This window comes from Corapipo altera, unplaced genomic scaffold (assembly GCF_003945725.1).
Source record: "Corapipo altera isolate COAL_440 unplaced genomic scaffold, ASM394572v1 0, whole genome shotgun sequence".
Taxonomy (NCBI): domain Eukaryota; kingdom Metazoa; phylum Chordata; class Aves; order Passeriformes; family Pipridae; genus Corapipo; species Corapipo altera.
The window spans coordinates 6628313-6654871 of NW_020884872.1; the positions used below are offsets into that span (position 1 = coordinate 6628313).

Below are 26559 nucleotides of genomic sequence, written 5' to 3' on the forward strand. Positions count from 1 at the left end.
GGAAGTGTTTCTGCAGCCTGTAGGAGCCATAAGAGCACAGAAGAAAGTCTGGTTTCACAACAGGGTTTCTAGGAAGCCTTCCTTTATTTAAATTTCAGGGAACTCAACCATGGCAATGCTGCAGTTATAGTATCCTAAGTCTGCTTGGCTTTTAGGTCCTCTCTTGTTCCTAGTTGTTACCCATTTAAGAAGACTGTAAAAGGCCACCTAGTGCCCCACTGAATCACAGGGTATGCTGGCTGGAGCTTCTCTCAAAGGATTGAGCTAGTCTTTTTGCATCTAAAGGGGAGATCCCCCCACCTCCTCAGCATTCCAATCTTAAGTCTAGCTGGGATTCACAGGAACAGACAGGAATTTGGGATCAACATTGCTTCACGGGTGGAACGGTTTACCGGTCATCCTCCAGCTCTTCTGAAAATTAGACCAGCGTTCTGCGAAGAAAGAATAAGCTTAATAAAACTGTCTTGGAACAAATTTATAAAAATGAAAAGGAAGCGCTCTCTCTCAGCTAACTGCATCCTGGCTTGGCTCCAGTTGCTGCTCTCTTTATTTCATCCAGCTAAAATGCTGTTGGGGCCTGTCTCAGCTGCAAGAGCCAGAGCCGGAGCCTGGAAAGTCTGAGCAGTTTATACTGAACTCAAACACTCTCATTGCTTTCCAGCTCCTTAGGCAAGGTACAGAGCAGGGATGCTCCCCTGGGGATGCTCCCATTCCTGCAGGTTCCTCTCTGCAGGTTGTACAGATGCAGACATCGGAGTGTTAACTGCAGCTGATGATGCATCTTTATCATGCAAACTGTGTGATTTTTATCTCTTACAACCTGTCTTTAGGAATGTGGATATCCCCTGGCACAGGCCAGACACAGCCTGGCATCACCATTTGTGTAGTCGGTGAACTCCAGGCTTTCCTGACCATAAACATTTCCTGACCAGAATAACAACTGGGTTAGTAATTTTCCCTGTGAGCAGCCCATGTAGTTCCTGTGGATGAGATGCCATCTGCACTCCAGCAGGGTGACATTTAATCTTAAATCCGCTGCAATGAAACATCTCTGCTGCAAAAAAGGTTATGTCTACCCTCCATCTCCCCAGCAATACTTCTTCACCATTTTCCCTACAACCAGCACTGCTACAACCATGTGAGCAGCCAACTCAGGCTTTGCTTGCTGAACTCTCTGAACCAGCACATCATGGGGTTGAACACACAGCAGTGCCAGTGCAAAGGAAGCAGCAGGAGTGAGAGGTCTTGCTCTGTGGACAAGGGGAAGGGGAGCAGGGCCACTCATTTCAGCAGCAACCCACAGTTAGGTCAGCTTAACCATCTACTTCATGCTTAGTCCTTACACCTGAAAGCTACATTTTGTGCGAACACGTAAAATCGCTATCATGTGCTGTACAAACAAAAGATGTGACTGTAGACACAACTAAAAGCAGAGACTAACAGGAAGAGAATCCAGGGCAAGTTCCTAACTTGACTGACTGAGTACTGGTGCCAGCCTTTAGAACCTTCATTGCTGAGTCCAAGGAGATGTGGCATGCCAGCACCTTAGCAATGCAAATCTTTAGCATGTGCACAGGTTAGACATTTATTCATTTCCCGTGCTAAATGAGGAGTTGGGTAACTCTACAGCTCCTTTGAGGCTCATCTTCTTCCCATCACACCATAATGTCACATCACCATTTGACACGGCTTGTCTGAAAGTTGCAGCCTCAAAGGCTCTGCTCCCCATGCAGCTAGAAGCAACACTCACATATATTTAGGACTACAGGTTTGTAAACCCACACATGGCATTGTTACAATAGACTAGGAAACATCTCCTATGCCTGACTTCGGTAGTTCCATGTTTGCTTTTGGTGAGAACAGTGAGGGCTTTCTCAAGGAGGTGTTCTGTCATCTCTGTTGCAGGGGTTGATAAGAAGTAAGTGGTAAATGTCACTTGAATCTTCACTTACCAGACAGCTGAAACTCAGCTTGATACCTGTGGACTTTCACTTTTAAGTGCTCATTTCTCGACGATTTCAACAACTTAGATAAGCTGGAAAAATGCATCAAGGACACACATCAGCCTTCTGGTAATGAATTGGCCTCAAGACACTTGATGCTATATGGAGAGCAGAAGCTAAATCTAGCAATGACTGATTCTGAAAGCTGCCAGTAGTGATGAAGACCTCTACTTACAGCAGTGTACTAAGTTTAAAAGTAGGCCTGAAACATACTGGGTAGCCAGTAAGTAAAATGTTGGCATTTTATTTTAAGAATCATGATTAGAGTGCAAGATGTTGCCTTAATAAAATATGTTTTGTACCTACTCTTAGTAAATCACAGACAAATCAACAGCCTATACAGGAGAGGAAGGCTGGAACTCAGCTTGCAAGCAGACTGAATTATTTCTCACTACAGATTTGAGGTTATTGGCAGACATCCCATGTTGCCATTTAGTCCTCATAGCAAGCATGTTTTATAAATATTTTCCATATAGACAGACACACTGTAGCCATTGAGACTCCAGAGAGCTGCCATGTAGGCCCTCCTGCCCTTTGGAGGCTCCAGTTTTGATTTCCAGGTAATACAAATCAAGACCAAAATTGCAATTACATCTGTAGCAACAATAGTTCTTTCTTCATGCTGCAAATAACAAAGAGAAGGATAATATGTTCCCAAGGAATGAGGAGATGCACACTGCTTTCTTTCCTCCCAAGTGCCACACTTGGACCCCTCTCAGGCTCAATGGTTTTGTCACAGGCCAGGATGGCAAAAAGCTAAAGCCAGCTCTGTAACTTCTCAGAGTTCTGAAATTTGCTTAGACTAGAAACTATTATGTCCTTATCAGAATAATATCTTCAGTTGTAACTGGGGAAATGTTAGGCAGAAGAAATTGATAATTGTAATGTTTGCTTATACTTGATTAGTATTTATCCTCCTGTCCTTCTCCCTTTTATATTTTAGACAAGAATATGCTCATGTTTAAATGTCATTAAAATAACCAATGAAACACCCCCCTCACCTTCCCCCAAAAAAAGAAAAAACCCTTACAAATCTACTCATTATGATACCTTTTTACCTTTCTCCTCAGGGAGAAGGAACACTCTATGGTCTATGCATATGTGCTCACCTATGAGGTATTTTTAGCAATATATTAATGTTGTGTGTTAGTCCCTTTTTGTACAGACCCTTAGGCTATTGCTGTTTTACATGATCAAAATAGAATTGCACCAACTTCTGGGTGACTAATTGATGCAAATTATACTGGCATAGCTGGTGATTTTCCTGCTTTAAATTGGCAAACATTTCAGTGGAAAAGTCATTAAAAGAAGAGGAGGACTAAGTAAATAAAAATGTTGTTTGTTGTGTTGTTGGCTAGGCTGAATCCACTAATGCTTTTAAAGCACTTTTTAAGTTATTTTCTTTTAATCAGCTCAGCCAAAATTCAAAGGCCATTGTTTTAACATTACTGTGTCATCCGGTTGGAGTTTTCTGAAATTGTTGCTGGACAAGAATTTGCACAGTTGCAAAATCTATGGTGACATCCATACTCAGGATGGAGAGAGAGAGGGAAAGGGCAGGGAAGATGGGAGGCAGGGAGGGAAGGAGACAAGGTGTTTTATTACAAACAGCCATCATATCCACATTCAGCTCAAGGATTAGCCAGAACTTCCTTTTCTTCTTGCATTTTTTCATTTAATTAACAGACTGCTTTTCAGAAGCCAAAAACTCAGAAAGAAGATCCAGAAAAACGTGCCTGTTTTAATAACAATTTTCCTCTGACTTTCACAAAACATCCTCTTTCCGGTTTGCCTGAAAACTTTTAGTTAATACCCTCCTTTTCCCACTCTCCCCCAGACAAGCCCTACTATTTCCAGTGCTATTTTGGCAAAGCAGTTATTTGAATTTTTGTAAAGGTCGTGAATGGAGACCCTTGACCAACTCTTGCCGTCTTCACAACATAGGCATGAACTGTAGGTCAAGCACTGAACAGTGAGCAAATTTCACTGCTCAAAAGTGAGACTCTGAGGAAACCTGTAACTGAAGGATTTAAAATGTGAGTAGTTCCTCATCTACAGTCTTTTGCAGCAAGACTGTGCATTGGAGAGCAAGAAGCTGCAGCACCACCTCAGATGACCTGGACAGCTTTGGGTGAAAGACCCAAGCACCTATTCCTACCACTGCAAGAGTGGCCTCAGGGTGAGAAGACAGCAAGGATCGCTGTCCCGTAGACCCTGCAGGAGCAGTGGAGAGTGAGAACCACATTGAGGAAAGCTGCTGTTTGTCTCTCACTCCAGTTCATGGCCCAGAGAGTCACAGAATCACTTCGTCTGAAAAAGGCTTCTAAGATATCAAGTCCAACCATTAACACAACACTGCCAAGTCCACCACTGAACCATGTCCCTAAGCCACGTCTACATGTTTTTTAAATATCTCCAGGGATGATGACTCAGTCACTTCCCTGGGCAGTCCGTTAGAAGCTGGCAAGTCCTCCAGTGTTGCCTAAAATAGCTGAAACATGTAAACGTCTACTTCAAAAAAGTGCCTAGGGTGCTCATGGGATGGGCACTTCTCTTGGAAAACTCTAGTCACTCTCTCTCCTTATTCAAAACACTTTCCCTTTGAAGTTCACACATTGTATGCCAACATGGGAATGTCTTCTAATCTAATGTTGGCAGGAGAAAAAAAAATTATCCTAAACCTCATGTCATTCCCCCAGAAAAACTGGCAGTCTTGTAGCTGTAACCTTCCTCTTCACCAGATTCATACTGTGCCCCTTACTGTCTTAGTGTTTTAATCTCAGTAATAGACTTGTGACTAACATAACATTTTAAGAGCTTTGGAGAAGGGATCACAGCAATTTCCTGCAGCTAGGATGAGATTACAACATTCAAAGATGTGATACATTAATAAAAACAAATTAATCTGCTACAAAACAAGGAATATCTTGAAGCATATTTATTAATTCCACTGGGATTATACAAACTGCTCAGATCCCCAGGAATTTCTCATATTGTGCTATAATTTATGCTTCTGTGCTAGGGAGGCTAGACCTGGTACCAGCCTGCTTATCTATCTGTGAACAGGTCAAGGATTAAGTGTTATCCGTGCCTTAATAGACTTGCCTGGAGAGAACAAGGGAAAATGCATCATCAGTAAAGGCAACCTTGCTAAAGTTAAAAATTGTTGAGTTTCTAAAGTCTGTTGTAAAATATGCTGAGTGCATTGGCCCTCAGCACTGTGTACTTCTGAAGGGAGAAAGTGTAGCTGTGCAGTGACTTCCAAAGTGAAATTCTCTGTGGGATGAGAGCACAGGGCATCTTTAGGAAACCTGTTCTGCTGGTGAGTCCATGGGCAGCTGGGTTGGAGCATTCCCCCTCCATGGGAGGGTGGCAGAGAGGGAGCCTGTTCCTAACAGGGATAACAGAGAGGCCAAGATGGTGTGCAGTGCCACAGTCTGTTGACCTCTGGAGTGTTCCTGGGATTTGGTGGCAAAAAATCTTCTCCGTGAAGGTCCTGCAAGGGCATTTCCACTGGAGCTGTGTGGATATAAAGACCTCTATGGCTTAAAAACCTATTTACATTGTGTTGTTTAAAGTCTTCCCTGCTCTGTTGTCTGACCCCCCAAGATGCTGCTTGGCCTCTTGTGGCTACACTGCAGAGCAACACACCTTTGGCACCTGTGACCACCCATGTTTGGATTCCAGATGCCAGGGGGATGGCTGTAATCAGCACTTCCTTAGGCTGTTGTGGTTTTTTACCATATCTGTAAGTGTCAACAGTGTGTGCCTGGTCTATATACTCTGTACTTTGTGCTTTTATAACTGTATTGTAAGTTGACTGATTCCTGCAACCAACCAAACTTGGGTGTCTGGGGGTGGCTGATATTCGGACATGCTGATTAACTACACGGCTTTATACCTGTCTACACAAATTCTCATGTCTTGCTCACTGACTGCAAAAAAAGGCGTCTGGAAGGAAAGCTTTATTCACAGAGAAAAAAGGTTTGTTTAACCTGAATAGTGTCACTTAATGCTGACACCGGAAAGTCAGAAACCTGCACATCAGCAGGTTTCTTTTATAATCTCTTGAGGTTCTACTTCAGCTGTTCTCTGCCCAGCTTGAATGTCTATTTGCCTCATCACAAATGATTGCTGATTTATTGTCAAGGGCAAAATTACCTGCTCTAAATCCCTGCTAACTACTTCACTTACAAAAAATGATGGAGAAAAAGACTAGGTGGGGATTTTTTTGTTCCTCCAGGACTTCGCTGGGCTAATGTCCTTCAACCCCTAATTAAGGCTGAGGGAAATTATATTACAAAAAACTGTGTTAGAGAAACATTAAGAATTTGAATTGAAGCTGCAGAAGTGACAAATTTCAAAGATGGATCTGAAATTCTCATCTAGCATCCTCTCCCTACCGCATCCTTCACAAAACGAAGGTGTACTGCCTACAGATTGGAAACCCATGAGCTCCATCAATCCTAGCAAACCTAACAGGGCCTGGGCTCACCATGTGTGACTGCCCATAGTGCTCACACATTAGTGCACTCTCTGGTATGGTTTAGGGTCATGTCCATCAGCATTCTACCATTCAGCTTCTGTTCACGGTGCAGAAGCAGCACCGAGCCCCAGCCGCCCTCGTTTGGCTACATGGAAAAGGACACACTCTCTGGGAGAAGAAAACACAACAGTATGTGAGCGGGTAGTGCCACATCCCTCACACTCCTCAGTGAGAAAGAGCTCACTCCCGTCTCTTTTATTTCCTGAAACAGTCATATCTATTTAGTAATTTTATAATTACAAGAATGACAAGCCCTGGGACTTATACTTTAGATTTTGCATCAGGAATTCTTTTCATTTTTTCCCCTTCTATCCCTTCTGCTTTGGATTGAGCAGTATCCTCAGTGCATTCTTCCACTTCCCTTGGCCTGTCAAGAAACCTAACTGAGTCTGACTGCACTCGGATCAAGCACAGCTCCTCAAGGGATCTGCACAACACAAATAAAATTAAATGTAGGGATTAAGATGAGTAGGGGAGGATGTGATTAACACAATCAATTAATCCAAGTTCTCCTGTGTGGAATCAGACCTACCGCATCCATGGTAAATTCTCATTAAGTTACTAATTTTATCATGGATGAGCACACAGATAACCCATCGCAGCCCCTTTTTGTAATAGATGTTCAAAAAACATTAGTGAAAACACGTACAGCCAAGTTGAGGCCTTGTGCTCTTGTACTCTGACAGACAAGGGAGCTGATTTGTCCTGTGACAGGACCAGCAGCTGAGTTCAGGTACTCACATTTCCAGACCCGGACAAGTCTGTGCAGGCTGATCATCCTGTTTAAGCGTGTTTGTGAGAAACTGTGAAAAGGGGGAGGGGGAGAAGAAACATGCCATCTCCTATTTTAAATACACATTGGTTCCAGCATGGGGAACTGATGGTTCAGCAAACACCAAGTGAGGAGCACCCAGAGCCATCACAGAGTCCTTGGGACAGACCTCAGCCTCTGGGAACTGAGTGTGGCCAGCTGGGACAGTAACTTGTTTTCTTCAACAAGTATCTGGTTTAGAGAGGACTGAAAAAACCACTTTGATAAGCCATTCACAGACCTTCTCTGCGACAGGGGAACATGGAAGCAGAGGAATTTAGGAATGAAAAGGGGCAACCCCAGACACCTTCCTGGCTGCTATCAGTCCCTGGCCCCTTGCACTTCTCCATTGTCCCATCTTCCTGGTGTGCAGTTCAGCAGCCTGCATTAGATTAAATGCTTACACAGTAGACAAAATGAGTTTTCCCTTTCTAACAAAAGCTACGGAGTTTTCTTTCCTCATTTACTTTTTCAAAAAGACACAGGGCTTTTAAAACTTTTTGACAGTTATGTCCTTAAATACGTAACACTTACTGTAATCGCAGGTTGCTGAGGAGCCACCCCACACCCACCACCTGGGAGACCCAAAATGAGCAAGGTTCTGCCTGTCTGGGTGAAGGTTGCTCCAGGGGTTGCCATCGTAGGGCTGAGGTAACAGCAAGTGCTCCATGAGCAGCACATGGGGATTCAGTCCTGATTGACTCTAGAAAGGGCCATTTTTGAGTTATGACAGTCCCTGCCCACCCAGACACTTTCCATCTCACAGTATTTTAGCTATTCAAAATATGTGATAGCACCTAAAATTAATGCCAGTTCCACAGAGTTAGACACATTTATTTCTGTAAACTGAGATCTTAATCAAACATAAAGGCGTTGGGAAATACCTTGAGCACAGGCTGTAATGGAGCCAGTCTCTTCAGAAGGATTGAAGGGAGGTTAAAAGCCAGGTACATATTCTTTCATAAAAGCAGGTAGATGTATCAAAGGGGGATGAGGCTGTTTTTCTGCCCCTTTGTTTGTGTAGAAGCTGTTTGGCATCTATATTTTGTGGTTTTGTTTGTTTGGCAATAGTCTGCCATGTGGCTTTTCTCTTTTCTTCCAACTGAAGCTCTATGTTTTCTAAGAATCATAAATCACAATGACAGGTAAAATAACTAAACCTTTGTCAAAAATATATGCACCTCTAGTGTTTTAAGAGCATGTGGATATAGCATGCATACATTGTGGTTTTAGGGAGAGATTGGAGAGAGATAAATCTGCTTCTGCCCCTCCACAGCATGGTAAACCCCTGTTTCTGTACCCAAGGTGCAGATTTTCTTCTTTCTTTCCCTTCCTTTCCTTCCAAAATGTCAGTCTTTTATGTACATGTCCAGAACACCAACCTCTAATATGCTCAAAAAAGGAGACCTAAAAGCTGACATCAAAATCACACTCCCTTCTTTCTTTGTGTGTTTTCTTTGTTTTGATCGCTGTCATTTCCCTCAAAATAAGCCAGCTTTGTTCCTCCAGCTATTATTCCTTGTGAAAACAGCCTAAAATATTTTCCTCAGTGAAACCTGGACACCTGTCTTAGTTCAATAATCTCTCTGTGCCTTAAGTGAAGCAGATGCTGTTGATTCAACCCTGTAGAAATTGTACTCTTCCTAGTCATTTTTGTTATTTAGATTATCCCTTCTGAAAAAGAATTGTCTTAATCTGTATGTCACCTAGTTCTCCAAGGGAGCTGCACAAGGTCACTGAAAAGAAAACAGTGCAGAACATCTGGAGGCTGCAGAGTCTGCTCTGCCCAGCCTCCTCCCCAGGCTGGAGTCAGCTGTGCATCCTGCTGACTCAGACCAGCCACGCTTTCAGAGGAGTAAGATATGACTAAAAAGTGCTAAAGCAAGTGTTCATCTATAATTAAAATTTGCCAGCTACATCTAAATTAGTTCAAAATACCTTTTCCAGAAATCACTATTCCTATAAAATGAGATTTTTCCTTTTCGGATCAAAGGATAGTTTTAATAAACGAGGACAAAATTATCTGTGGAAGCATTTCTTGCAAAAGATGGTGATTAAATTGCTTCATTTTCTAACCTGATCCCTTTGACTTCTGCGAAGCATTTCCTGGGAAGGTGCTGGTAGCAACCCACCCTTGCTGTGCATGAACCCCAGGTCAGATCCCAACTCAGCTTCACTGAGGGCGTGACCCAGGGCTGTGACCCCTGTGATCACCTGAAAAAGCAGCAGACAAAGTCAGTGCCTGCTTTGTAGCTGTCTGTTGGACTATTGATATTGAAGAGATGGTCACACAGATTCAGAAAACCCCAAAATGTGTCACCCTCGCTCCTTCAGAGCTCTCTCAGCCAATCCCTCTGGTTTTCTCCATCTCAATGAAAGCTCTTGCCCAGCCACCCTGCTCCTGGAACAGCAAGGGGAAGGGGATGCTGCAGCACAGCAGCAGTTTTGCTCCACCAAAGACAAGACTTCAAGCTGAGAGATATTTCTGGGGAGGGTTCAAAGAGACTGCCTGCTGCTATGCAAAGCGGCCAAGGTCCCCCTGGTGCAACTATCTCAGCCAGCTAGTTTTCCACACACCTCTTCTAAAATTATTGAAACTTCTATTGACCTCCAGCAACACAAAAAATTTTCCTCTATTTCACCATATTTACTGTGTGTGCTAAATGGCATGAAAAGCAGGCAAATGATTACAAAGGGAATCTCTGTCCTGTTGGCATCATTTCAACAGTCAGAGGAAAATCTCAGTATAAGCATTTTCTCAGATGTCCATGAAGCTATATTAAGAATATGGCCTTGGAGGAATAATATAAATAATTCTGTTTTATTTCAAGTGTGACAAATTTTTTTATAATTGTTCTTATTGCTTATTACTGACCCAAAACTCAGGGCAGATTAAAATATCAAGAGACAGGCCCATATGGCAAATATTCATGGTCATGCTAAGCATTAAATGGATGGATGAGCAGAGGGAAAAAAAAAGAATGGCTGCAGACTCTAACACTGAAAAAGACATTAGATGTATTCTCTGGGTTGAAAGGAGGGAGGAACACTATGAAAAGGCTGAATTGGGAGTCATAGAATCATAGAATGGCCTGGGTTTGAAGGGACCTTAGAGTTCATCTCATTTCAAATTTCAGGGGACACCTTTCGCTAGAATGGGAGGTAAGAGCTGAGTTGGGACCCTCTCTTCTACCTTCTGTTTTTTAATGAAGAAGAAAGGGGGTCTGGGACAGTGGCTGTGCGAAGAGACAAGGCAGCTCAATCCCACGTGTGCCCCAAAGAACAGAGCTGGAAAAGCAAGTCTCCGGGTCCAGAAAGCAAACTGATAGGTTTGCAGAACACAGAAATCTATGGAACAGGCTTTTGGGAGCTGAGTGGGGTTTCAGCCTCAGCTCCTTGAAAGCTGAAACTCTGGGCTTCTCCATCTGGTGCTCCTGTGCCCACTCTGAGATGGGTGGGAGTACTTTAGCAGAAGAAGCTCCACCTTGCACAGTTGCCAGCCAGACATGGCTGGACAGCAGGCCCCTGAAATTATGCACAGCTTTGTTCACTTCTCAACAGTAAAAGCCGTAAAGGATTTGAAATGATTAAGCTACATTTTTTCACATGTTTGAATCATGCTGTATTTCTCCATGCCTTCTGTTAATGATGAAGTGGCTGGCCAGCAAGACAGCCCTGCTCAGGCAAACCCTTAAAAACCGTGATCATATTTGCCTACAGCTTGGCTTGCAGAGATAAAATAATAGAATAATAAATCCTCCTCCCCCGTCACTGAGGAGCTTTGATTTCCCAAAATTAAATAACTTGGTGGATTGTGGCAGTGCACAATTTACCCTTTCAGCATGTGAGTCACAATCCACTTTAATTACTTAAGTAATTCAGTCCCCAAGCCTCGTTTACTGTGGGCACCATTTCACTGGTTGGCATCCAGCCCGTGATTTGTAGCTGGCTCTGAATCTCCCACATGCATGCAGCGCTCCCCTACATAAAACTTTATATATCCCTACACTCCTTCCAGGAGCTATATATTATTTACATCATCTGTATTGCAAACATACCAGAAGAGTGCTAGAGTTTTCTCTAGAGTTCAGCAGCCTTTTCATGTTGCCCATGCCTGAAACTACATTGAGCATTCCTGCTTCATCCTGTATCTCCACTTTACTGAGTACACAGCCTCTTTCGTGCAGACCAGTACTCCCTCTCTAAGTAGGTGAAGGTTTGTTTACTCACATAGCGCAGGACAGCTCCTAAGCCTGTAATTCTGAAAAAAAGCAGCTGTAATGGCAGTGAGAAACAACAGAAGGAACTGGGTTGCCATATTTCCTCCTCTGAACATTTGAATAAGTTTGGCTAGAAGTGAAGGAGAACTAAAAAACACAAAGTTAGGTGGGACTACCAGCGAGGAAACAAGTTGGAATGCCTCTGCAGTTATGGTAACTGGTAGGACCAGTGGGGAGAGGCAGCATGGAGAAAGAGGAGGGAGGCAGCCTTGCAGAGTTCTCATGTGCACGGCTGATCTGCAAACTATCTCCCCTGCAACTGCCTCGAGTTCTGGGAAATCATTTATGTGGCTTTTGGAGCCTTTGTTCTCAAATGGACCCTTTGTTGCTTCAGACACTGATCAGCTTACAAGTTTTTCTGGGCAAACACGAGAGGAAAAATATTGTTTGGGAGAAAAACGGAATATTGCAGAAAGTAACGTCTCTAGAGCACACATTAGAGCCAGATGTTCCACTCGAAAGTATTTGTGGTCAGGGACTATGCCGAGAAACCAACTGCTGTAAAGGGAAAAACCCAGAAATGCAGCATGCTGGATACAAGAAAAAGTTACACCTAGAGAAAAAAGAATATTGAAGAAGGATATATTAGGTGTCTTACAGTCTGACAACTGTAATTACAGGTTACTATCCAAGTCAGAAGAGGGTTGGATCCAGCTCCCACCTCTTTCACAGATGTGCTGCTGGATTTTGACCAAACCACGTAGGCTTCACTTCGATGTTGACTAAGGACTTGAAGGCTTTGCTGCACTGAGGGGTTTTTTTCCTCTCTCACTGTGCCTTAGTCATAAGGACTGGATGCAGCCCAGAGGTGGCAAGTTCTGGGAGGACTGGCAGGAGAAGGGTTGGCACAGCAAGCTGCTGCATGGCCAATTCTCCAGGGTACCACAGAGCATGGGGAGGAAGAAGGTGGCTACCAGTCCCTCAGGGCCTTTCCCGTCCCGGTAGACCCTTCCTAGGACAGTGATCCCCTTGTAAATAGGGATTTGGCTGTTTCTCTGACATTTTGAAGAGCTGTGAGGGACAGACACTGATGCGTTTAGGTCTGCCATGTCAGACAGTGATGGAAGATGTGGAAAAGCCTACAAATAAAAATAAATACCTCAGTCATATATTTTAAAAACATAGCAGAAGAACATCCATACTGTCACCATACTGAAAAGCAAGGACTCACCTGGCTCTATATCCTGAGTGTGGTCAGAAGGAAACATTCAAGTGAAGCGTATGAGAAGTAATGCAGGCACTGAGTGGCCTTCTCCTGCTCCTGGTGACATAGTAACTTCCAGGGTTTCATCCTCAATATAATTTTGAACAGAAACTTACGGCCTTATTCCCTGCCAAACTGCCCCATCAGCTTTCGAACCCATTTATTATTTTGGTCTCCATAACATCCCACGGCCATGACTTGCTCAACTTCACCACATGCTGGGTGATGAAGTGCTCCCTTTTTAAACGCCCAGCTGATTATTTCATCAGCCCTTATTCTTATATTGTCAGGAATGATAATTAATCTCTTTCCTCAACTACCCATTACCATTCATGATGTTATCAGGCTTCATCTCTTCACCAAGATGAAAATACCCAGTATATTTTGCTTTTTCTCACAGAGAAGTCATTCCATTCACTGAGCCTGCTTCTTCCTTTTTCTGGGACACTTTCAGCTCTCCATTCCAAGCTGTGGTGATGAGTTCACTGCACAATATGCAGAATAAAAATAAATCATGAATTTATGTGGTAGCATAACTAATTTTTTCTGTTTGTTCCCTATTCCTTCCCTGACAATTCCTAATAATCTTTTTGATCACCGCTGAGCAATGAACTGATTTTCACAGGGACTTATCAGTAAAGACTCCAAAATCTCTTTCCTGAACATCAGAAGCTAATTTAGAAACTCTCATTCTGTATGTAGCTAGAGTGCTTTTTCCCCCATATGCACCATTTTACATCTATTGGCATTGAATTTTTTCTATCATTCTATTGCCCAATCACTAAGCATTGTAAGACCCTTCTTCAAAGGTGAAAATCAGAAAATTGATAGTGAAATTTGGCCAATTTAATGTTAAATGTATTTGTAATTTCATGGGAAGCATAGTCAATATATGAAGAATGCAACTCGGTGAAAAACGTACCACTTACTGCCAAAAAGCCCTGGGAAGTTCATTTCACAGAGAATCTGATTTCTAGAGAAAATAAATTCTTCTCTTCTTTTGTGGCTGGAGGAATTACAGTTTTCCAGTCCAAACTTCAAGTCTGAAAGATCTATGACATAAGGAACACTGCACTTGGCAACCAGGCAGTCAGCATCTCTTCATTGTCTCAGTGGGGTACATAAGCCTATCCATTTCAGAAAGTATTGACATCCCAATCAGGATAGCTACGTCCTGACAAGGCTGTGTCAGGTCTGACAAGGCTGTGAATTGGTGTTTTTCTGTGTCCTCAGACCCTGGTGCAGATGCACCACATGCTTTGGTGTTTGCATCCCTGGCCCCTGCACCACAGGTGGTTGCTGCTCAAATGCTGCATCCCTCTGAAGGTACACTTGGAAAATTATTTTCATTAATAGCTTTCTCTAATGATTTTTAAGCCACCTGTATAGGCCACCTACAAGCAGTTGGCTGTGTCACCAAAGGGCACATCCCACTTTTAGGAGAACACAAATATTCTCTCTGTGCAATGAGAGAGCTAAAGGTGACTTGTTACCACTAAGATGAGTGAGTTTAAGTGTGGATAAGGTGAACAAGTCCTGAAATTTGTATGTGGGTGCCTGCATAAGCCATGAGGTAACTCTTTGGCCATGGATTTGCAAGTACAAATCCTGCCCATGAAAAAGGTGACAGGATTTGGGAGAGATTTGATGCAGCCTCCTGTCCTTCTCAGGCAAAATGCTTCGAGCTGCCACAGGCTTCCTGCCCTCTCTCCCTCTCTGCCTTCCTCACCCCTCCCCATTGCCTTGACTCTAGGAACTTTAATTAAGCAAATGTACAGGTTTGTGCTTTAGAACACTCAGTCTTTTGCCTGTGAAAAGGAGAGTTTGCTGCATCCAGTGTCATCACAATTCTGAAATTCCACATGGAGCACTTTTCACTGAACTGCGTTCAATTACTTATTCAGGCTCTGGTTCTGTCCCCACTGAATGCAAGAGCACTGACTTCAACACAAGGAGTAGCAGGCATACAGCTGGAAAGAGAAAAAATGTGAATTAAAAGCCACTTAATCTCACTTAATCACATTTCCTCTCCTCCTTGCTCAAAAGAATAAGATTTAGAACATAAATAAACTCTCTGAAAAGGAAAACTATTAAGTAAGTTTCAAAGTCAAGATCATGCCAACTAATATTATCTATTTCAGGACTTCCTGCCCTGCTTATCTCCTTTTAATTAACCTATTTCTGACCTGGACCATGTGTTTGTCTGGCAGACACAGTCCCATTTTGCAATTGCTCTTGGCTAAATAAAAGAGTCTGTAATAATGTTTGTGATCAACACTGTGCTACGTGTTTCCTGCAGCAAAGCTGAGAGCAGCACACGAGTGAGGCCGGGAAGCAGATGTGGAACAGGAGCAACGTAGTGGGAAGACAGGGTTTCACTCAAAGTACTGCACATTGAAGTGGTGGATAAAACAACATGGTCAATCTGCTTCTGTCTCACTGTTTCTACAGTTCAGATGTCTGGACAAAACCCTGGAGCCGAAGGGAGCACAATCAGCAGAACTTCTGTTCATTCTTATCTTCTAAAGTGCAGATTTAAAATCCTCCTGTGCACAGTGACAAACAGGCCATTGAGGGTGACAATAAATTTGCTTCCCAAATGGAGTCTATCCCTTTATTATAAGTCTGAAAATAAATCCGATAAAATTCTCAGACCTCAGATAACAACTAGAGGTCCCAAGTGTGTGTTATGCAAAAGGCAGCAGACCCAAAAATATGTAGTTTTAACTGCCAAAGGTTTTATCTCTTATGATTTTAGTAGCAATTTGATGAAGCCCTGGACAGCACAAAGACAGACACTAATCCACTTACCCAAGAAATCCTGTCCTCCAAAAAGTACAGAGGCTCAGACTAGGCCAAAACTGAGTTTGAATTCTAACATCCTCTTCCAGTTCAGTAAATTGCAACAGGAACATTACATAAATAAAAGAGTTAAAGGGAGGAAACAAAGCAGGATTCTGATGCAAGAAAACAAATAAGAATGAGTAGGATAAAATACCTTTATCTAGGCAAGTGAAAAACTTGTTGGTAGACACAGGAAACCAACGCTACAAATAGATAGTCTCACAGCTTATTCCTTTTCTCCCCAATTCTTTTTCTTATTGTGTTCCAATAATTAAAATAAAATGGTGGTTATTCAGTGCAGGAAAGCTGTAGAAATACAAACTAATCACAGCCAACTATGAACAATTGCAATGGAGATTTAGAAGGAGAAAAACAGATAAAAGGCAGTTTAGAAGAAATTCTTCGAAGGAAGGCAAATGGTGACAGGATCAAACCACATGCCTTGGAAGAGAGCATGTCTGAGCTGCCTTGGAGGTGATGCTGTTACACTGTGGAATGGTGTCTGTATGGCCTCACAGCAACGTGACTCCCCAGAAGTCCTTTGTTGGACCCCAGCACCTTCCAGCCCAGTCCAGCTCCAAGAACCGCAGTGTCTTGGAACAAAAACAACTACCAATGTGAAAGCTGAATATAAAAATAAACAAAAGTTCTTCTCTTCCGTCACAGGCTCAGCTGAAATATAACCCAGTCCCAAGCAGAGAGGAGATAATCTTAGATGTTGCTGCCAACTTGTTTACTTACTTACTGTCAGATGATAAATGCTGGCAAGCCTTCATCTCCTGTTTTACTCCTGAAAATGCTGTTTTCCAGAGTTTCTCCTGTCAAAGTCATGCTAAAGTGGACATCAGCTAAGGTGAGTGCACTGGTAGTGGTTATGAGGTTGCTCCAGCATCATTCCCCCAAGCTGCTGTGAGGCTCAGCATGATTTCCTCACATTTCCTTTCCTTATTCAGGGTAATTATATTACCCAAGGATGGGGAAATACACTGTGGCAGACAAGGTGAATCTTCAGTGCTGTGAACAGGCTGGGCTTGAACACAAACATCACAGCTTTTGCCTCTAGACAGCGCCGTCACAAATGAAATTGAAACATTAGAACCCTTAAATGCAAAGTGCACATCTCTGGCAACAAATAACTATATGCCAGCTGCTACACCAATTAGCAACACAGGTCTTTTGTACCTCTCCTCAGATCCGAAAGATAATAAATGCTAGTTCCCAGGAGTAGAACATAGAAGAGCATCATCCAGCATCACTAAAGACCATTTAATCAACAGCTTCCCTCCAGCACCAGTCAAGGAAGAAGGATTTGCTTCTCAAAATGTTCTTTTGTCTCTAACGCTTTTAGGAAGGATTTTCTGCTTATTGTCTTTCACTGACCCAGACCGGCCTCTGCCTCAGCTGAGCGAAACATCCCTGGGAACTAAAAAGTTTGTTGTGAAATAGAGCTGGAAAAGTACTGGGAATATTACACCAAAACACAGTGTTTGGATGCTGCTTGATCAATGTCTCATTTCAGAAACACCTACATCTTCTGTCTGACAACAAAGCAAGCAATTTCTTTGAAATAACGCTATTTATCTAAACAAATATAGAGCAGAAAAAGGTTAAAAGGGTTAAATACTCCCAAAATGAAAAATCTCTTTTTCATTTAAGTAAAGCATTTAAGTTTCACTAACGTATCCTTAAAAATACCCTTTTTGGCTTAGCATCAGATGAACATTTTTACATTCTTTTGGTTCAATTGACATTCTGACAAAACTAATATTCACCTCTCTCTTCCACAGCACAAATTCAAAGCTGGAATACCCCTATCTTCCCAGACAATACTGTGTGCTGTCCTTAGAAGAATTTCTTTGAAGTCGAGATGTCTTGAGCACAAAATCTATGAATAGATACTGAAGAAGGTGACTTGGGACAGCTGTGAGTTGTATAAAGGGTGATTTGCCCACTCAATGAGAGCAGCAAAATTGGATTCATTTTATTTCCATGCCAAAGACTCACAGCCATGTCTCCATATGTCCGTAATTTTTTTTGTCTGTAAAATTACTTTCCTACAATAAGTAGGAAAGGTTCTGTAGGTCAAGGCTTAGAGACATTCATAGAAAGCAGAAGGAAAATGTAGTAGCTGTAGCTTTGTCATTGAGTTATTTGTGATAAGTCTATATGAACATCCAGGTATGAGAGAAAATGACAGATTTTAAATCAATCCTTTAGCTTATTACCAAAAGCAAAAGCAGCTTTAATTTAAGCTTCCACTTAGACATCATACCCACACTGTAATTTCAAATAAACAACATTTAAAACTGCAGATAACAAGACTGAGAGTTAAAAGCCTGATGATTAATCCACCACTTCACCTGTCTTCCCAAATTATGGATGTTTAGCCAAATAAAGTATTAACATTCTGCATTTTACATACAGTAATGCTGAATAAAATAATCTACTGTGAGAAATGTTTCTGGGGGGAGGGAATATTTGTAAACTGTTGATAAAGCTGATGTAATGCACAAGGAGCTCTCAGAGATTTCATAAGCAAAAGGCTGAGCCTTCTCAACAACACCTTGCACCTATTTTCTGAAGGCACTTTTTCGTTGTACTGAATGACACCACTGTGTGTCTGTGGCTGCTGTTCCTGGCAAGGAAGCGGAGAGAGGGACACTGGGAAGGTTTGTGCACCTTTCCCCATTACAAACGGCTTCATATCACGCTGCAAAAAGACACAGCTAGAGATAGGAAAGGGAAAAATGAAAAAGTAGAGAGAGCTTAAAGTCGTGCTCCAACCAGAAGTGTGGTGAGGGGCTGAAAGAAGCTGCCCAGCGTAGCTGTGGTTTCTCACAAGAGGAGCCTGAGACTGTGCAGACTGACTGACTCAGAGCAGACCAGGAGAGAGAGTAATAAAATGCAATGCCAGCTTGTGAAACACAACCAGAATAGCACAGAGTGCTGTGACACATAGTCAGGGAAACAGGCTCATTACCTCATGCATATGTTTGGAAACTGTTTTCGAGGGAGCTTTTCTGGTGATAGGTACAGTTTGTTCCTCATTCCCATTTAGCTAGGTAACATTTTCACTGATTAAGGAGAAACATAAACCAGTTAGAGCAAGACAGTGACACATCCTGGCTCATGTCTAGGCTTGAGCTGGGAGGATGAAACTACGTCACCAAACCCGTGAGCTCTTTGTGGGGTGTTGTATGTGACCAAGTCAGGCTGCCCACTGAGGAGGACCTGAAACGACAGGAAAACCAAGATATATTTTTAACACATTTGCACAGCATGTCTTGCACTTCTACCACAATATACTTGTATATAAAAATCTTAAAACCAGGAAGGGATGATGTACAAGAGCGTGACAGGAAGGCACTGAGGGAAAGATGGTGTTTGTTGAGGGAAGTCTGCTCCTTGAACAGGCTGTGCTCTAGTAAGTCATTCCTTGGCCCTGCTTATACTTTTTGCCTGCTGTCATGATGTTAGGCTTAAGAAGAGCTCAAGTTGTTGCTGATTTTCCTCCAATTATACCATCTATTAATGTCCTGTTAGAAAGCACTGTCATCAGCATATTATGGTGATCTTAGTACTCAGGAAACGGGTGTAATGTGCCGTGTTTTGGCTACTCCCCCGCATAGCCCTTCTCCTCAGATGGGGCTATTGCCGTCTTGGTGGGCTCTTTAACTGAACACCATAATCTCAGAGGAAGAGTGTGGCAAAATTTCAGCCCCTGCATGACCAAGGGACCAATAATCCAATTTTCCAGTTTATTCTGGCATCAGTCTTTTGAGTCTGTTACAAGGCTTAGTAATTTGGAGTCCAAGTTTTAGTGCCAACATCACGCAGAGTTTACGCTCCAGAATGAGCCGGAGGTGCTGTCATTGTATCTTAGTGCTCTTGATGGAAATTTTTTTCCATTCATTTATTCAAGCACCTTGAAGCCCCAGGTAAGATTTCAGCGTCCTGCAGCAAGTCCCACCATTCAGACAAATATTGAATGGCTCCTCGGCTTTTCTGAACATGTCAACTTCCCCTTTTCATGTATTGTTCCCCTCCCTCCCAGTTTTTACAATGGTTGAATGGTCTCCTTCACACAATTTGGAGCAATCCCTGCTCCCCTTCTCTTTACTGCTCACAAATCCACACTGTCATAGCTCCCACTCAGTCCTTTTCCCTCCAGGCTGAAAAGTCCCCCTCAGACTCTGAAGCAGGATTGCCCTTCCTGCCTACCACAGAGCTGTAACAATGGACACAGAGGAGCAGGGTTTGCCAGCCCAGGCATGACATGGAGCATTTAGTGCACTCTGTCAGTCTCTTCTTCGTATAATCAGACATCCCTCAGACACTGAGAAACCCCTGCCCCGCTGTCAAGAGTTCAGTGGGTTGTCACCTGGCATGTTCTTGTCCCAGAACCTCGTGTTTCAGTGGGAAGTGAGAGAGTGGCAGTGGCTTTCCAGGCAGCCCCTTTCAAAACTTCAGCCTTTCTCAGGCGTGTTTGTTTTGACTGTTCCAAAGTTTCCTCTCCCTTTAATAGATGGCAAATGCATTAACCAGCACAAACAGGGAGCGCATATGATCGGTGGAGGGACAAAACAGATGGCACATGAGTCACTCCCATTCGCAAAGTCGGTGATGAAAACATGCTCTTGCTTTAGCATCCTGCTGGAGTCTTTTTGCAAAAGACAATTGAGGAGCTCTGCTTGGCACGGAGTCTCCTCAGGCTTCCAGGTGAAAAAAGGGATTGCTGCTAAAGTCCTTTCTTTGTACCTCAAAAGCGCCTGGGGAAGGGCTTGGGACTATGGCAAACCCCTCATAAAAGTGCTGTTTAACAACAGTTAACTCCCCCACAATGATGTGGGGACTGAACAATGCCACTAAGCCACCAATTTCAGTGCTTCCCCAGGTCCACAAGCCCTCCGTACTTCTTCAATGTATTAAGCTTCCTCGTTGTTATTTTTTTCCACCTACTTTGCTTTTTGCTTTTAATTCCCTGTGCCTCGCAGCACCAGGTACATTCCCCGTTTTCTCCTCTCCCCTCTTCCCCCCTTCCCACAATCCTTCTATGGGTAATGGATTTTGTATGCTATGTCACATCACTGGAATATCATGAATGACATAAGTAGGAGTAGAAGGCATTGGTTATGCTCTTGCCAGGAAAGATCCTCAGCCTATTGGAAATAATGATTATTTGCACTTTATAAATTGGATTTTTGCCACGAACAATATTAGAAGGAAAAGGCAGTGAGCAGTATTACTCTGCTGCTGAGTATTCATTGTGTTAAAACAAAAACAGATATAATATCAGATAGCTACCACGTGGAAACTGCATTATATGTTTGGGGGAGAAAACAGTCTCAACCTGCAAACATATTTTCATATGATCAGTTTTACACTTTGCAAGAAATTTCCTTGAAATTCAGTGCGTGCAACATTAATAGTTTTATTCATGTTTGCAGATGATGGTCTTGGCTTACAGGAATAGGCACAAGATAATTATTTCCAGCAAGCAAGTTTAGTTAATTTTCTCTCATAACTCAGGGAGGGAGGATTGTTGGAATCAAAGACATGTAATAAATTAACATATTATTCGTTATTTCTAATTTAGCTGTCCAAAAGTAGAACTCTTTAGACAGCAAAAGGCAATTCATATATAGAAGGGATTCTTTTTTTCCAAAAAAACCAGTCAGATTTATTCTCAAAACTGCCTGAAAATTAAAATTTAGATTTCAAAGAAAAATTACTTCTACTGTAAATCAGAATCTTTGGAAAAAAAACTCAAATGTGAAACCTGACAAAATCAAGATACACACACAGAGAGAGTCTTTCTGCTTTTTTCCACTTTCCTTTTCACACGGATGCTGTAAAATTGATAACATCAAAATTGTTCTAGTTTTCCTTTTCATTTTCCTTTTTATTGCCTTCAATAATTTTGAAATTTCCTCATCTTTGAAAAAGAAAAATGAAACAGTCCCTCTTTTGTGTCACACTTCAAGCACTAAAAAGACTTTTCAAAGTTTCAATAGCAACCAGCAGCAGAAACACTTGAAAATGCAAAAAAGAATTTGCTTGTGTGGGCAGAGGTGCCTGTTCAGCTTTCATTTTACTGTCCCCACTTTCGAAGAAATATTTGACACTGTTAAAATTTCAAAGCAATCAGCCTTTGGTGTTTTAAAAGTTTATGAAAATTCCTTTTAAAAAGCCGTGTAATGTCAGCCAGAACAACATTCAGAAAAAATCCCGACTGTGGCAGACACTGGTTATTTGCATTGGAGTCCCAACAGCAAAGAGCATCCGTAGAAACAACTCCTCCTGACTGCTCAGAGCAGCAATACTTTAATAAAGGAAAATAACTTAAACCCCATAATTTACCTCTTGCAGTTCCTCCTCTTAACTGAGGAAATCTGATAAGGAGAAATACATATTCAGGTGGTTGCTGATTCTGCGTGCCCTCATCTTTAGACATCTAACACGTGGAACTTTACAGGGATCTGATTTTCACACATCTTGCAAAATCAAACCCTTCAAATGTGTTTCGCATTCAAAGTCTTCAACCAGCACATTCCTTGGCCCATGCAACACGATATATGCAAACTACACCATAAGACAGATTCACATGCACACAATTTCACAGTAAACAGAATGAAAAAAATTTAAAAATTTACAAATTTGAGAGAAGAAATAGTAAAAATGGAATGTCACAGACACAAAAAAATGGTTTATAATAAAAGAAAACATCCCTTTTTTTACTGCTAATGATGCGATCCGACTTTGCACCAGTAAATTGGCTTTGATCTTTGTCTGTGTTCCCCTCCTGTGCACACAGATACAATAGCTGATTTCTGCTGTGCCAGCAGTGTTTTCCACTACCAGAGGGAAGGATTCACGTCCTCTCAGGTTTGGGCTGGTGCCTGGTCATGGATCTGTTGCCAGACTCCGCCTGGGAGAGGGGCCTGCAGGAGTCATATACTGCCCCTGCACAATTCAGGACTTTACTTGCACGATTCAGGTAACTCAAGTACAAGTGAATGTACTTTCTCAGCTTCCGTATACTTTGCACAGAGTTGAGATGGCCTGAGCCTCACAACCTATGCTGAATAAACAAAAGTGCAATTTTAAAGTGGAAAATGTGAAAGGAAATCCTCCTTCAGGTCACAGGTTGTGAGTAGGTGAAGGTGCATCCTTCAGTCAGTCTGTTGCCCATAACAGGACAGAAAAGCTACCAAAATCAGAAAATATCCCAAATTTTAACAGACTTGGTTAGACTCAGAATGGCACTATAATTGCTGAACCTGAGCAAAGCTTTTCCAAAAAAATGGAAATGGGACAAAAATGCATCTGGATGGCTTGCATATAAATAAATACTGACATAGATGTACCCTAAACCCACTATGTCCTTCTGCAAGTGGCACGAAATAACACTCTAAGACACACAAGTAACTTTAATATATCATCTTCAATATATGCAACTAAGGCCCTGACATCTGATTAAGTCTGGAAGTATTGGTCCTAGCTATATGATCTGTTCAACAGATCACAGAAAAAAACATGTGACCACGTGGTGAACATCTGCACTGGCTCTTTGGATGACTTTTCCTTCTTGACTCCGGAACGGGAAAAACTTGGTATTCATACCATCACTAACATTTCCTCCATCTGATCTACATTTTAAGAATCACAAGTTGCCACGTTAATATTTTTTTTCCCTTGGGGAATGTTTTTTGGGCAATAAATCTTACTTTTCTTTTCATGTTGTTCCTTATGAAGAACACATTACAAGCAAAAATAGCATGGCTTTGTAATGCATTTGAAGCAATGAAATGTCTGAACATGTAATCCTGTGTCTTGAAACTTTAGCACTTCAATCTGAATGTGGAGAAATGCAGTCCTGAGCTGCATGTCCAGGAGAAGTGGACACCCCCTGTTAAAGGGAAGCTCCTGGTTTGAGACTTTGGTGGTTGGGCAAGGACAGATTGGGTCAGAGCCCATTTTGCATCTCTATTAGCAGAGGTTTTGTGGAGGTGGTGTCAATTTTGTGGTGTCAATTTGCTAACTTTTCTTTATCACCAGTTGGCCATTTCTTGGGGGAGCACGTGAGGAGATGAAGCCCACAGGTCCCAGAAAGGAGACAGTAATGGAGTGGGCACAACTCCCCCACACACACCCTGTGTGGCACCATGTAGCAAACAACCTGTGTCCTCTACAGAGTTGCAACCTCCTGGTGCAACCCACGCTTTCATTTTTGTTCCAATGCTGTTTCAGGTTTCTTGGGAAGAAGCTGTAGGTCATGGACACCACCCTGCTTTCCTGCCAACATCCTCTCTTGGAAGTGTTTCACATGTACCCATAGTAACAGCAAATTCATTAGGTTTGTCCATACACAAATTCCCTGGGCACCGACAAAAGTGATGTCAGAGAGGGATGAAGTCCAAATAAATTTCAGGTACAAAAATTACATCTGTTATTCTGAGTGCTTCTCACCAACAGGTTAATGCAGCATTCAATTTGCATGTCCAATGCTTGGCTTCGCTTTACAACTCACTTTCAGTATATATATGGTCAAAACCCACATGAAAGGTTTTAACTTAGTAAAATGCCTGTTATCATCAGGATTTACTTATGTCTCTTCAGTTTTACAACCTGGTGCAATAGGGAACAGGTCGAAGGATCACTGAAATCAGGACAAGTCTCTTACTGACTCAAACCATCTGGTAAAAGTGATTTCTCTGAGTCCAGGGCATGCATCCCACAAATCTCTATAAACAAATAAAAATGTGCAGCCTACAGAAATACAATGAAATACGATAACAAACCCAAGCTGTTGAATGAATAGTAAAGCCAACCACCCCCAGAATGGTTCGTTGATTAGTCAACACCAATGCAGAAGAGCTTGACGTGGATAATTTATGGTTCACATAAATATCACATTATTATAACGTTTTCCTGTTCAGTCAGAGATAATAAGTGACATACTCCAAATCAATATTTATTATTTCAGTTTTCCTTCCTCCTCACTGTTAAGCTTGACATCCTTCTCCTCCCCCATTTATAGCCTCCCATTGCTAGCTGAACCCCTTCACAACCTGCAAGATAAGTATCTGTAAGGGATCCATATATCATGCTAGCAATAAACCAATCCCTCCAGACACATTTAACCACAATGCAATACTGTCAAGCTCTGAAGACAAGTTGTTCCCTGAGGTGCAGAACTACTGAACCTTGATTTCCTGCAGTTCAGTGTCCCAAAGCTTTCCTTCTTAACCCCAAATAACATCTCTCTGCTTCTGGCATCATAAGTTCACCACATGTCCCCTTGGTCCTTTCATCGTACCCTCCATGTCCCTGTAATATTTTACCTTGTAATGTCTCCATTTACCTTCACATCTCCCAGGCTTTCTGGTGACTTGACTCATTTCTCCTTCATGCCCTTGCTACTCTTTTCCATCTTGTCACTTGGGCAGGAGACAACACTGGGACTAGGTTGGAAGCACAGTTTGTAGAGCTGGTCTGCCAGAAGGCACCTGCCACCTGACCAGCTGTGGGGCTGCCAAAACTGACACTGAGCACTAATTTGTTCAGATATGTCATGAAGAAAACCTCTGTCCTTTATCCACCCGCCAACTGGAATTGATAAATGAGGATTGCTGGAAAATTTGTGCCTTCTCAGATTCAGTTTGAAGTGTCCAAGAGGGTCACAAGTTACCAAAGGGCCTTCACACAGGCAACAGAAACCCCTCACCTTCTCTCCCAATGCCACGAAGCCAACAACTTGCTGACTCACTCCACACTCCACTTTTCAGAGTCAGTCGACTGACTCGCAGAACTCCACCTGATCTTCACCAGACTGACCAAACTCTTCTTGAGACAGATTTACCAGGGACCAGCCAACACTTTTTTTGATGTCTCATGCCAAACTTACATGAAATAGATCCGTTGCTTATTACTGTCAGTGTTGCAAACCCTAATCTATGATAATGTCAAATTTGGTTATGCTGCCAATGTTTTGTTCTCTCTGAGGTGCAGCGTTTCTTTCATTATCATGTTATTTATGCAATTTTCTTCTTCAAAAAGAAGGAAAAGAACACCAAAAATTACTTGGTGTATAGGGAAAACCTAACTTGGACAATTAAGAGAAACAAGGCTGCAGTATACATATTTCCTTGTGCAGCTCTTATAAACAAAGTTAGGCTGCCTGAATCCTGGTGATTTACTCTTTTTGGGCAAATATTGAGCTAATATCGTGATTCATGTCACTAGGCACACTCCAAAGCAGCACTGTGTTCCCTCCACTGTGTTTTAGATGTGTGCAACAGAATGTTACTATTGGATCCTAAACCTGTTACAACTTGCTTCCTTTTCCTTTGGTATATTAGCAGAGGTTTTTGGCAAGCCTGACTCCTTTTCAAAGGTTACCAGGACAAAATGGTCAGATTCTAATTTCATTGACTTGGAGGAAACTGAGCAGGTGGGGAAAATATATTTTACATCCCTCCGTGAGCCAATAGCTGTTCCAGTGGGCAGTCTCTGGCCTTATCTTTTCTTCCGTGACAGAAATTCCACCTTTGACTCTTGGCTTTCACCAGGAAGAAGTGATAACTTATTGTTAAAGACATTTTGATATCAATTGATCACTTTGCTCACCTAAGACTGTCATTTATATGCTAACAGCATGTTCAAGGCTGCCATTCAGCTGCAAGCTAGTCCCCAAAGGGATTCTGAAGATTTCTTGGGTCACCTCAGACTTAGCAGTGACTCCAAGCTGACAAATCAGTCAGGGCTCCTGCTCCAGTTGGGTTTCTGGGAGGTAAAATGCAGGCTGGTCTCACCAGCTAGCTCCAGCACAGCAACCAAGCTTGGAGAATGACAAACAACAGCTTTCTGCC

The 26559-nt window shown here is 42.3% G+C and overlaps 2 long non-coding RNA genes across 4 annotated transcripts; both read right to left on the reverse strand.

The window, feature by feature from the left end:
• LOC113946415 lies at nt 1–25138 on the reverse strand. The gene is made up of 4 exons (XR_003527422.1): nt 25053–25138; nt 18669–18919; nt 301–431; nt 1–17 (listed from the first exon to the last, which is right to left on the reverse strand). It is a non-coding gene; the product is annotated as an uncharacterized LOC113946415 (long non-coding RNA).
• LOC113946399 lies at nt 12199–16053 on the reverse strand. Of its 3 annotated transcripts, none has more exons than XR_003527415.1 (4): nt 15843–16053; nt 13172–13329; nt 12812–12932; nt 12199–12719 (listed from the first exon to the last, which is right to left on the reverse strand). It is a non-coding gene; the product is annotated as an uncharacterized LOC113946399 (long non-coding RNA). The 3 variants fall into 3 exon arrangements; XR_003527416.1 differs by lacking the exon at nt 15843–16053 and adding an exon at nt 13767–14467; XR_003527413.1 differs by lacking the exon at nt 15843–16053 and having other exon boundaries at nt 13172–13594.
• Nucleotides 25139–26559: the final 1421 nt, after the last annotated feature.